Source organism: Triticum dicoccoides, chromosome 4A (assembly GCF_002162155.2).
Source record: "Triticum dicoccoides isolate Atlit2015 ecotype Zavitan chromosome 4A, WEW_v2.0, whole genome shotgun sequence".
Taxonomy (NCBI): Eukaryota; Viridiplantae; Streptophyta; class Magnoliopsida; order Poales; family Poaceae; genus Triticum; species Triticum dicoccoides.
Genome location: NC_041386.1, coordinates 224,812,266 through 224,826,355, shown reverse-complemented (window position 1 = coordinate 224,826,355; position 14,090 = coordinate 224,812,266).

Sequence of the window (14,090 nt, the reverse complement as noted above, 5' to 3'; positions counted from 1 at the left end):
CTAGCTGCGCCCTTACTTTGTTTCGAGTCCTCTCAACAACTTAAGTGAGCTGCAACTAGTTGCGACAAGGTTGCTTGTCGGTAGCGACCCCGCTAGCAGGCTGCTGATGTTCCGCACTCGGCGCTCGCGGCAAGGGTGCCTGCACCGGCAAGTTTCCCTAGAAAGCGTAGGGCAGAACCATACAAAGCCAAGAGTCGAGTAAAGGAAGTAACACAGCAATTTTTTGCCTAAGATAGAGTTATATTACAAAAATAACTTGTCGCGCCTCTAATAAAGTGTTCCCATGACATGACTGGCAGCGACAAGAAAAGAAGAAAACGGACGGCCTAATCTACGCGACCGCCATCAACCCTTTTGACCTCGTTCACCCTGTCCACAATGGATGCGACGAGGGCCTTAAGTGCGTCAAGATCAGCATCCGTTGGCAGCCTCTTGAGGATGTTGGTGAGGTTGAGGCCCGGATTGCGGAAGGCCACCTTCACCAACACCTTCTCCAGAACTCCGGCACAAATCGAGCGTGACTCGTCGGCCAACTGCTTTGGGATCCGTTCCCGGAGTTGCTGGAGCGCCGCCGCCACGCCTTTGAAGAACAGAGTGAGCTTGGCGCTGGGTTGGAGGTTCTCGTCGGAGGAGTACCCGAAGCCTTCCACCCCCAATTGCACCAGCTCCTCTTCGATGACTGCAGCAATGTTCACGAGGCCCTCCGTCCAGAGCGCCACAGTATCTCTGAGAAGATTCTGGGTTTCGTCGGCCCTCGCTAGCAGCGCCTCGTTGGCCTTGATGTCCTTCTTCAAGTCCGCCTCCCGTTTCTTGGCGCCGTCCAACATCTCCGTCAGGGTGGCCAGCTTCAGCTCCAGATCAGCATTGGAATTCTTGGCGGTGCGCAGCTCTTTGCCCTTCTCGAAGAGTTGGCCCTGCAGCTCACAGTGGGCAAGGGCGTCCTTCTCGCGCTCCAGCTTGAGCGCGGCAAGCTCTTCGCCACCCACCTTCAGATCAGCCTCCAGCTGCGCCACCTTTACTTCCAATTCCTTCTTGGCAGTCTCGGCAGCCGCAGCCGCATCCTTTGCCTCTTGGAGCGACCCGCCAAGTGCCCGTTCGCGCGCGGCAAGCTCCTCCTCGTGGCTGTCGAGGTTCACTTTCCGCTGAGCCAGCTCGCCTTCTCGCGTGTACAGCTTCTCGCCGGTGAGCCGCTGCTGCTCTTTAGCTTCGGCCTTCTCGAGGAGGAAGGCCTTCCGCTCTTCAGCAAGCTGCTCCCGCTCCTCCGCCAAGGCCCGGAGAGCTTCCTGGAGAAAACCCCGGAGCTCCTCCATGCGCTTCTCTATATCCACGCTCGCTTTCGCGACGAGCGCTTCCCGGGACTCCAACTTGACTTGACGGGCGCGATAGAGCGCCAGCAGCCTCCGCAGCAGCCGCTCCTCCTCGATCTCGTCACTGCTGCTTCCCGGCACGTCAACGATCGACAACTCGGCGGAGGAGAGCACATCCCCATCCAAAACTTCTCCTTCCACCGGCGCCTTGGAGCTTGACGCCCAAGGGAGCTTGATGAAGATGCCCTCGCTAGCCTTCAGATAGGCGCCGGGCTGGGGCTCCTCGGAGCCTGACGCTGCGGCAGCGGCGGAGGGATCGGCGGTCGGTGCAGCGCCTGACGCTCCTGCGGCCTCAGGGCCGTCAGTGCGATCGCCAGATCCCCCGCCAGCTTCCTCGGCGGCAGCCTTGGCGGCCTCTTCACCGGCAGGCACATCGGCACCAGCTCCGTCTTCGGCGGCCGCATCATCATCAGTGTTGCCGCGCGCGTCCTCTCCGCCGCCCGCCTCGGTATCCATCGGATCCGCGGAGGGTGGAGCTGACGACCGGAGAAGAATGAGAAGTCAAACAAGCACTCAAGAAGAAAAATCAGCAGAAGAATACAAAGAAAGTTTCGGGCAGGAAGGATTACCTGTGCTGGGATCCGCTGTCATAAGCTCGACCACCAGCGGATCGTTAGTGTTGTCCCTTGCCGGAGACTCCTCCCTTGCCGGAGGCTCCTCCCTTACTGGAGAACGCTCTCTTGCCGGGGAGTCCGCCCTTGGCGGCGTAGTCGAAGCAGACGACGAGTCGGAGGAGATCACCACGCCCTCCTGATGAAGCTGTTCTGCTCCTGCACAAACAAACCAGTGATCAGATGTCAACAAAGGAAAAGAGCAACCACGCGCACCCAGAAGCAGAAAGTAAACCATATGCTTACGCTGGGGGCTGCTCTGCGAAGTGATGGCCGGATCCGGCAAGGTGGTCTCGGGCGCGCCTCCCGTCGTCGCAGTGGGCTCGTCCTCGATGATCACCACCTGAGCCTTGGCCCTCTTCGCCGCCCTCTGGGCCAGAGTCCTGAAAAGGGAGAGTCCAGGGTGGGTCAGATCAGATGCAAGACAGGAATGGCAAGTTGAAGAACTACAAGAACAACAAGGGAATCTTACTCTTCTTCCTCTTCCTCGTCAGAGCTGAGCGCGGAGAGGTCGAAGTTCGGCCCACCTCCGGCGCGACAAGGTGGAGGGGTGGGATCCCTTGACCGCTTGGCGGGGACCGCGGCGTCAGCCCGAGATGACCCCGCCCCAGTTGCCACTGCGGCGGGAGGCGCACCCGCGGCAACCGTACTTGCCGCGGCGGAGCGCGTCGCGCGGCGCTGCGGCTGTTGACCAGCTTGCCGCCCTGCTGCGTCCCCGATCCTGCGGAGGCGCCTTCTTGGCTGCACTGGGGGCTGCGTTCTGGGCCCTGTTCCCGGCAAGCTCCCCGGAGATGGCGGGCCGCTCGCACCCTCGGCGGGCTCACTCAACTCGGCGTCGGGCGCGGCAAGCTCTTCGTCGTCTTCGGGCCACTCCCGCTCAGCAAGACTCATCGCGGATGCCGCGTCCGCTTCCTCCATCGTGAACCCAAATTCACCCGCGGCTGCGGCTGCCACCGCCTCTTCCGCCCTGGTGGCAATGCGTTCCATCTCTTGATCGGTGGTGTCGCCGGTGAGGAGCTTCTTGCCGTCAGCATTGACCGCTACTTCCACTAGGCTGTCGAAGAACTGCTGCACAACGTCTCCGGCAGGCTCTTGCCAAGTTGGAGCGATCCCGTGCGAATCACACAACGGCATCATGGCGCAGATGCGGTCGCGCGAGGAGTTGTTGCACAGAGGAACGACGCCTGCCGGCAACCTGAACCACTCAGGATGCTGTGGGTCGTGCTTGAATATCTCCTTGAGTATCCCGTCCAACTCTATGACGGTGAAATTGAAGTTGAGGCCTGGGCGCAACCTCATGATATCTGCCGGGCCTCCAAATTCCCAGGCGGGTCTCCCCCTCGCCTGCAGAGGGGCGATGCGCCGGCGAAGGAAATCTGCGCCGACAGCTCCTACAGTCAGCCCGGCAAGTCTGAGACGCAAGATCCGAGTGGTGGCGATCTTCAGCTTGTCGTCGTCCACGGACAGAGCGCTCCAGTCATTGCCACGCACTGCTGGGGCTTGGCGCAGGGCGGTGAACGGCTGCGGGCTCTCTTCTACAACCCAGCACCAATCTGCTCTCCACTCGTCCCACTTGCTGCGGAGCTCCCCCTCCAGATAGGTCTCCTTCTTGCCGGCCCGCGAGATCCAGGCGATCCCGACGGCAAGAGGTTCCCCTCTCACGACAAGAGGCATAAAGAAATGGCGGAAGAGAGCTACGTTGGGGTGGACTCCGACAAAGTTTTCGCATAAATGGGCGAAAACTGCCATGGTCAGAACGGTGTTGGGGGTGAAGTCAAGGAGGTGGAGTCCATAGGTGTTCATGACGTCGCAAAAGAAATCAGAGAATGGCGGGCAGAGCCCACAGTAGAAGAACACAGCGAAGAAAGGATATCCGCCAACTGGAGCTGCTTGCGAGGCAACAGCGGAGAGTACCTTCGTGCGCGGATGCGCCCGCGTCTCCGTCGACCAGAAGAGATAGTACCACTCCCTCAGCTCCTTCGCGGAGAGCTCGGGGGGGAAGTGGCCCGCTCCTTCCGCAGCGCCTCAAGCCGCTGCGCTTCGGTCGACTTCATAGCTTTCGCGGCCGTGGCCTTCGTGGCCTTCCCCTTCCCGGGCTTCGGAGGCATGGCGGAGGCGGTGGGGGAGATCGACGGTGCTGGTGGTGGCGGCAGCGACGGGGGCGGAGCGCTGCCCTCTTTCAACTCTGCAAGTGGAGGAGGGCGACGGAGATTTCTGAGATTGCAGCAGCGAAGGGCGAAGGTGGGGGAAATGCCCCTGTTTCCCCTGCTTATAAAGAGGGACGGGGCGGACATTTCGGCCTTCCAAATAAACAACCATCCACGATCTCTCCCACGACTCTGCGATTGACGCGTGCCGTTACGGGGGGCGCGGTGGATACGGAGTTAGATTCGGCATAACCCAGGCTCCGCGCGTGCCCGTGCCCTATTTTGGGCCTGGCCCAACAGCGCTCGGCACCGTGTGTGGCCCAGGCCCGGGGGCTCCTGTCGGTGTACTAGAGTAGGGGTACCCTAGTATCCCGAACTTGTGCACGGGCAGTTGCAGCGCCGTGCGGCAAGGCTCGCCGGACGACCGCCAGAGTCCTCCGTGGGTTCCTTTGGAGACATTCAAGAACAAAGCATTCAAGATGAAGAGACAAGGCCCCGGCAAGAGGAGCTTGCCGGGAAGGCCAACCACGACACTTCAAGAAACTTGCCGCGATGCATCGCACGTCCCGGCAAGGTCCGGTGAGCGACAAGCTTCTGGACTCGGCAAGATGACGACCCCGACAAGGTACTCGGCGGGGGCCCGCTGCCACTCTGAACCCACGCTCCAGCGCACCCACCCGCGTGTCGCCATGAGGCTTCCTCAGGGGCGCGTGGCGGGAGCCTGTGCAGCCAGGGGTACGCGGTGGCAAGCGGAGATGAAGAGAAGGCCATCGTGGCAAACAGTGGCGCTCCTAACGGTCACTTTTTGCACTGTTTAGGCAACTCAGACGGGCATTCAATTACCTTGTCCCCTGCCGTCAGAGTTAGGTAGGGTGCACTGTGTCCACGGTAGCGGTAGCTGCACCTACCGCATCCTTTTCCATTTTTACCCTTCTAGTCTACGTTGCCACCTGTCGGTGACCCCTTGAAAGTATAAAAGGAGGCCCAAGCGCAACTTAGAAGGGGTTCGGCTCATTCGGAACATCAGGAACACTCTCACGCTCGGTCTGGCAGCGTCCATCGCTCCTGAGCAAGAATTCAATACACACAAACAAGCAGCAGTAGGGTTTTACGCATCCGTGCGGCCCGAAGCTGGGTAAAACTGCTCGCGTGTACTGCCTCGATCCGCTCTTTGCGCGGCCTCCGCCCCCCTCCGAACCGAAAGGGGCCTGGTCCCCATAGGTGTTGGTGGATCAGTTTCCCCGACACAAACCTGCCCCAAATGGGACAAAATTTGTACCACGGCATGTTGATGCCGCTCCATGAGAGCATGCCAAGTTTCATGAATTTCAGACGAGTTTTGGATTTACTAGAGTTTAAAAACCAGGCGTCCCAATGTTTTGCTGGCAATCAACGGTGCCCTGGTGTTTGAAATTCATTCCCATTTATTGCATGGGACCTAAGCATGCACCCAAGGACACAAATTTGATTTGTCAACCAATTTATATTTACTACAGCATGTGCATGTAGTTCAAATTTGAATTATGAACATAAATGCATTGAAAACCCAGTTAATGCATAAACATGTCCAAACGAACCCTGAAAAATCACAAAAATTCACACAACACTCCTGTTGTTCTTTTTTGACACGAGAAAAAAATTTGAAAGCAATTAGAGGCAATGGATATCGTTTGATCCCCAAAGGTGGGACATTCCCTACCGAAAACCATCATGCTTCTTTTGAGAAGCTCTGGTTCGTGAGAAGCATATACCCAAACCTGCCCCAAATGGGACAAAATTTGAACCACGACATGTTGATGCTTCTCCATGATAGCATGCCAAGTTTCATGAATTTCAGACGAGTTTTGGATTTACTAGAATTTGAAAACCAGGCCTCTCAATGTTTTGCTGGCAATCAACGGTGCCCTGGTGTTTCAAATTCATTCCCATTTCTTGCATGGGACTTAAGCATGCACCCAAGGACACTCATTTAATTTTTCAACCAATTTATATGCACTGGAGCATGTGCATGTAGTTCAAATTTGAATTATGAACATAAATGCATTGAAAACTCAGTTAATGCATAAAAATATCCAAACGAACCCCGAAAAATCACAAAAATTCACACAACACTCCTGTTGTTCTATGTTGACACGAGAAAAAAATAAGAAAGCAACAAGAGGCAATGGATATCGTTTTGTCCCCAAAGGTGGGACGTTCCCTACCAAAAACCATCATGCTTGTTGCGAGAAGCTACAGTTTGTGAGAAGCATATACCCAAACCTGCCCCAAATGGGACAAAATTTGTACAACGGCATGTTGATGCCGCTCCATGATACCATGCCAAGTTTCATGAATTTCAGACGAGATTTGGATTTATTAGAATTTAAAAACCAGGCATCTCAATGTTTTGCCGACAATCAACGGTGCCCTGGTGTTTGCAATTCATTCCCATTTCTTGCATGGGACCTAAACATGCACCCTAGGACACAAATTTGATTTTCAACCAATTTATATGCACTGGAGCATGTGCATGTAGTTCAAATTTGAATTTTGCATGTAAATGCACTGAAAACTCAGTTAATGCATAAAAATGTCCAAACGAACCCCGAAAAATCAAAAAAAAATAAACACAACACTCCTGTTGTTCTATATTGACATGAGAAAAATAATTAGAAAGCAATAAGAGGCAATGGATATCATTTTGTCCCCAAAGGTGGGACGTTCCCTACCGAAAACCATCTTGCTTGTTGTGAGAAGCTCCGGTTTTTGAGAAGCATATACCCAAACCTGCCCCAAATGGGACAAAATTTGTACAACGACATGCTGATGCCGCTCCATGATAGCATGCCAAGTTTCATGAATATCAGACGAATTTTGGATTTACTAGAATTTAAAAACCAGGAATATCAATGTTTTGCCGGCAATCAACGGTGCCCTGGTGTTTGAAATTCATTCCCATTTCTTGCATGGGACCTAAGCATGCACCCAAGGACACAAATTTGATTTTTTTTCAACCAATTTATATTTACTGCAGCATGTGCATGTAGTTCAAATTTGAATTGTGCACATAAATGCATTGAAAACCCAGTTAATGCATAAACATGTCCAAACGAACCCCAAAAAATCACTAAATTCACACAACACTCCTGTTGTTCTTTTTGGACATGAGAAATAAATTTGAAAGCAATTAGAGGCAATGGATATCGTTTCATGCTGAAAGCTGGGATGTTCCCTACCGAAAACCATCATGCTTGTTGTGAGAAGCTCTGGTTCGTGAGAAGCATATACGCAAACCTGCCCCAAATGGGACAAAATTGGTACCACGGCATGCTGATGCCGCTCCATGATAGCATGCGAAGTTTCATAAATTTCAGACAAGTTTTGGATTTACTAGAATTTAAAAACCAGGCATCTCAATGTTTTGCCGGTAATCAATGGTGCCCTGGTGTTTGAAATTCATTCCCATTTCTTGCATGGGACTTAAGCATGCACCCAAGGACACATATTTAATTTTTCAACCAATTTATATTTACTGCGGCATGTGCATGTAGTTCAAATTTGAATAACGCACATAAATGCATTAAAAACTCAGTTAATGCACAAAAATGTCCATATGAACCCCGAAAAGTCACAAAAATTCACACAACACTACTGTTGTTCTATATTGACATAAGAAAAAAATTTGAAAGCAATAACAGGCAATGGATATCGTTTTGTCCCCAAAGGTAGGACGTTCCCTACCGAAAACCATCATGCTTGTTTTGAGAAGCTCCGGTTTGTGAGAAGCATATACCCAAACCTACCCCAAATGAGACAAAATTTGTACCACGGCATGTTGATGCCTCTCCATGATAGCATGCCAAGGTTCATGAATTTCAGATGAGTTTTGGATTTAATAGAATTTAAGAACCAGGCATCTCAATGTTTTGCCGGCAATCAACGGTGCCCTGGTGTTTGAAATTCATTCTCATTTCTTGCATGGGACCTAAGCATGCACCAAGGACACATATTTGAATTTTCAACCAATTTATATGCCCTGGAGCATGTGCATGTAGTTCAAATTTGAATTATGCAGATAAATGCATTGAAAACTCAGTTAATGCATAAAAATGTCGAAACTTCACACAACACTCCTTTTGTTCTATGTTGACACGAGAAAAAAAATTGAAAGCAACAAGAGGCAATGGATATCGTTTCGTCCCCAAAGGTGGGACGTTCCCTACCGAAAACAATCATGCTTGTTGTGAGAAGCATATACCCAAACCTGCCCCAAATGGGAGAAAATATGTACGACGGCATGTTGATGCCGCTCCATGATAGCATGCCAAGTTTCATGAATTTCAGACGAGTTTTGGATTTACTAGAATTTAAAAACCACACATCTCAATGTTTTGCCGGCAATCAACGGTGCCCTGGTGTTTGAAATTCATTACCATTTCTTGCACGGGACCTAAGCTTGCACCCAAGGACACATATTTGATTTATCAACCAATTTATATGCACTGGAGCATGTGCATGTAGTTCAAATTCGAATTATGCACATAAATGCATTGAAAATGCAGTCAATGCATAAAAATGTCCAAACGAACACCGAAAAGTCACAAAAATTCACACAACACTCCTGTTTTTCTATGTTGACACGAGAAAAAATATTAGAAAGCAATAAGAGGCAATGGATATCGTTTTGTCCCCAAAGGTGGGACGTTCCCTACCAAAAACCATCATGCTTGTTGTGAGAAGCTCCGGATTGTGAGAAGCATATACCCAAACCTGCCCCAAAATGGACAAAATTTGTACCACGGTACGTTGATGCCGCTCCATGATAGCATGCCAAGTTTCATGAATTTCAGACGAGTTTTGGATTTACTAGAATTTAAAAACCAGGCATCTCAATGTTTTGTCGGCAATCAACGGTGCCCTAGTGTTTGAAATTCATTCCCATTTCTTGCATGGCACCTAAGCATGCACCCAAGGACAATTTGATTTTTCAACCAATTTATATTAACTGGAGCATGTGCATGTAGTTCAAATTTGAATTTTGCATGTAAATGCATTGGAAACTCAATTAATGCATAAAAATGTCCAAACGAACCTCGAAAAATCACAAAAATTCACACAACACTCCCATTGTTCTATGTTGACATGAGAAAAAAAATTAGAGAGCAATAAGAGGCAATGGATATCGTTTTGTCCCCAAAGGTGGGACGTTCCCTACCAAAAACCATCATGCTTATTGCGAGAAGCTCCGGGTTGTGAGAAACATATACCCAAACCTGCCCCAAATGGGACAAAATTTGTACCATGGCATGTTGATGCCGCTCCATGATAGCATGCCCAGTTTCATGAATTTTAGACTAGTTTTGAGTTTACTAGAATTTAAAAACCAGGCATCTCAATGTTTTGCCGGCAATCAACGGTGCCCTGGTGTTTGAAATTCATTCCCATTTCTCGCATGGGACCTAAGCATGCACCCAAGGACACATATTTGATTTTTCAATCAATTTATATGCACTGGAGCATGTGCATGTAGTTCAAATTTGAATTATGCACATAAATGCATAGAAAACTCAATTAATGCATAAAATTGTCCAAACGAACGCCGAAAAATCAAAAAAAATTCACACAACACTCCTGTCGTTCTATTATGACACAAGAAAAGAATTTGAAAGCAATAAGAGGCAATGGATATTGTTTCATCCCCAAAGGTGGGATGTTCCCAACCGATAACCATCTTGCTTGTTGTGAGAAGCTCTGGTTTGTGAGAAGCATATACCAAAACCTGCCCCAAATGGGACAAAATTTATACCATGACATGTTGATGCCGCTCCATGATAGGATGCCAAGTTTCATGAATTTCATACGAGTTTTGCATTTGCAAGAATTTAAAAACCAGGCATATCAATGTTTTGCCGGCAATCAACGGTGCCCTGGTGTTTGATATTCATTACCATTTCTTGCATGGGACCCAAGCTTGCACCCAAGGACACATATTTGATTTATCAACCAACTTATATGCACTGGAGCATGTGCATGTAGTTCAAATTTGAATTGTGCACAAAAATGCATTGAAAACTCTGTTAATGCATTAAAATGTCCAAATGAACCCCGAAAAATCACAAAAATTCCCACAACACTCCTGTTGTTCTATGTTGACACGAGAAAAAATTTGAAAGCAATAAGAGGCAATGGATATCGTTTCGTCCCGAAAGGTGGGACGTTCCCTACCGAAAACCATCATGCTTGTTGTGAGAAGCTCCGGTTTGTGAGAAGCATATACCCGAACCTGCCCCAAATGGGACAAAATTTATACCACAGCATGTTGATGCCGCTCCATGATAGCATGCCTAGTTTCATGAATTTCAGACGAGTTTTGGATTTACTAGAATTTCAAAACCAGAAATCTCAATGTTTTGCCGGCAATCAACGGTGCCCTGGGGTTTGAACTTCATTCCCATTTCTTGCATGTGACCTAAGAAAGCACACAAGGACACAAATTTGATTTTTCAACCAATTTATATTTACTGGAACATGTGCATGTAGTTCAAATTTGAATTTTGCATGTAAATGCATTGAAAACTCAGTAAATGCATAAAAATGTCCCAACGAACCTCGAAAAATCACACAACACTCCTATTGTTCTATGTTGACACGAGAAAAAAATTAGAAAGCAATAAGAGGCAATGGATATCGTTTTGTCCCCAAAGGTGGGACGTTCCCTACTAAAACCCATCATGCTTGTTGTGAGAAGCTCTGGTTTGTGAGAAGCATATACCCAAACCTGCCCCAAATGGGACAAAATTTGTACCCTGACATGCTAATGCCACTCCATGATAGCATGCCAAGTTTCATGAATTTTAGATGAGTTTTGGATTTACTAGAATTTAAACACCAGGCATCTCAATATTTTGCTGGCAATCAATGGTGCCCTGGTGTTTGAAATTCATTCCCATTTCTTGCATGGGACCTAAGCATGCACCCAAGGACACAAATTTGATTTTTCAACCAATTTATATTTACTGGAGCATGTGCATGTAGTTCAAATTTGAATTTTGCATGTAAATGCATTGAAAACTCAGTAAATGCATAAAAATGTCCCAACGAACCTCGAAAAATCACAAAAAAATCACACAACACTCCTGTTGTTCTATGTTGACACGAGAAAAAAATTAGAAAGCAATAAGAGGCAATGGATATCATTTTGTCCCCAAAGGTGGGATGTTCCCTACCAAAACCCATCATGCTTGTTGCGAGAAGCTCCGGTTTGTGAGAAGCATAGACCCAAACCTGCCCCAAATGGGACGAAATTTGTACCACGGTGTCGGTGTACTAGAGTAGGGGTACCCTATTACCCCGAACTCGTGCACGGGCAGTTGCAGCGCCCCGTGGCAAGGCTTGCCGGGTGACCGCCAGGACCCTCCGTGGTTCCCTTGAAGACCATTCAAGAACAAAGTACTCAAACCGAGGCCCCGGCAAGAGGAGCTTGCCGGGAAGGCCAACTAAGGCCCCGGCAAGAGGAGCTTGCCGGGAAGGCCAACCAAGGCCCCGGCAAGAGGAGCTTGCCGGGAAGAGACGAGACCCCGGCAAGAGGAGCTTGCCGGGAAGGCCACTCAAGGCATACCAAGAAAGCTTGCCGTGACGTGCCCTGCGTCCCGGCAAGATCCGGCGAGCGACAAGCTTCCGGACGCGACAAGACGACGGCCGCGGCAAGGAGCCTACCACGGGAAACCCCCACTTCGTGCCTGCGCTCCAGCACACCTGCTAACGTGTCGCTTTGGGACTCTCCCAAGCACACGTGGCAGGAGGCCGTGCAGCTAGGGGTACGTGGTGGCAAGCGGAGATGAAGAGAAGCCCATCGTGGCAAACGATGGCGCTCCTAACGGTCACCTTTTGCACTGTTTAGGAGACTCAGACAGGCATTTAATGCCCTTGTCCCCTGCCGTCAGAGTTAGGTTGGGTGCACTGTATCCACAGTAGCGGTAGCTGCACCTACCGCATCCTTTTCCATTTCTATCCTTTTAGTCTACGTTGCCACCTGTGGGTAACCCCTTGAAAGTATAAAAGGAGGCCCAAGTGCAACATAGAGGAGGTTCGGCCAGCTCAGCTCATCCAACACCAGGAACACTCTCACGCTCAGTCTGGCAGCGTCCATCGCTCCTGAGCAAGAATCCAATACACACAAACAAGCAGCAGTAGGGTTTTACGCATCCGTGCGGCCCGAAGCTGGGTAAAATCGCCCGAGTATACCGCCTCGATCCGCTCTTTGTGCGCTCTCCGCCCCCCACCGAACCGAAAGGGGCCCTGTCCCCATAGGTGTCGGTGGAATCACCATCCCCCCGACATCTCTGGCGCGCCAGGTAGGGGGCGTCGAGATTGTGCGAATCCGATCCGGCGTGCACACAAGGCTCAGCTGTTCTTCATCGTCATGGCTCCTAAGGAGCGGGCGAGTAGAATAACGACGCCAGTGCGGCACCAGAAAAAGCTAAGTCGTGCGAAACTTTAGATATTTCCTTTCTATATAAGGTTATCCGCCTCGGAGATCTTGTTCTTTGTATGGAAAACCTGTGCGCGTAGGAATCAACTCGTAGCTAGTTGCGCCCTTACTCTGTTTCGAGTCCGCTCAACAACTTAAGTGAGCTGCTAGCGCCCTTACTTTGCTTGGAGTCTGCTCAGCAACTTAAGTGAGCCGTTAGCGCCCTTACTTTGTTTCGAGTCAGCTCAACAACTTAAGCAAGCTGCAACTAGTTGCGACAAGATTGCTTGCCGGTAGCGACCCCGCCAGCAGGCTGCTGAAGTTCCGCACTCGGCGCTCGCGGCAAGGGTGCCTGCACCGGCAAGTTTCCCTAGAAAGCGTAGGGTGGACGTACAAAGAGAGGTTGAACAGGAAGATAGCATGCGCTATTTATTTGATATTTCTGCATAGACTTGTATGCCGAGGAGCCTTCTCGGGGCTAGTTGCGCTCCATGTTGCCTCGAGTCCGCTCGGCAACTTGTGCGGTTGCGCTAGAACCAAGAAGGTAAACCTTTCCGGGAGGCGATGTTCCCGAATAGCCGCTAAGGGCCCGTTCCCTCAAGCGCTACTGGCTGGATCGTACGCACCGGAAAGCATTCCAGCAGGCATAGGGAATATGCAGCAAAGGTCAAAATTCGCAAGCGAGTTAAGTGCACTTCGGATGCTAATCACTTGTCATGTTTAAATGCAGTTATGGCCCGGGGGCTGGCAACGCCCCTAGGGCCAATCTTTTCGGCAACGATCTTGTCGGGAGCCGGCGTCAAGAACGACGAAGTTCTTCGCCATAAGCCTTTCTGGCAACGATCTTGTCGGGAGCCGGTGCCAAGAACGACGAAGTTCTTCGCCATAAGCCTTTCCGGCAACGATCTTGCCGGGAGCCGGTGTCAAGAACGACGAAGTTCTTCGCCATAAGCCTTTTCGGCAACGATCTTGCCGGAAGCCGGCGTCAAGAACGACGAAGTTCTTCGCCATAAGCCTTTCCGGCAACGATCTTGCCGGGAGCCGGTGTCAAGAACAACGAAGTTCTTCGCCATAAGCCTTTCCGACAACGATCTTGTCGGGAGCCGGCGTCAAGAACAATGAAGTTCTTCGCCATAAGCCTTTCCGGCAACGATCTTGCCGGGAGCCGGTGTCAAGAACAACAAAGTTCTTCGCCAAAAGCCTTCCTGGCAACAAGCTTGCCGGAAGCCGGCGTCGAGAACGTCAAAGTTCTCTGCTGAAGATAAAAGCCTTCCTGGCAACCAGCTTGCCGGAAGCCGGCATCGAGAACGTCAAAGTTCTCTGCTGAAGATAAAAGCCTTCCTGGCAACGAGCTTGTCGGAAGCCGGCATCGAGAACATCAAAGTTCTCTGCTGAAGATAAAAGCCTTCCTGGCAACGAGCTTGCCGGAAGCCGGCATCGAGAACGTCAAAGTTCTCTGCTGAAGATAAAAGCCTTCCTGGCAACAAGCTTGCCGGAAGCCGGCATCGAGAAC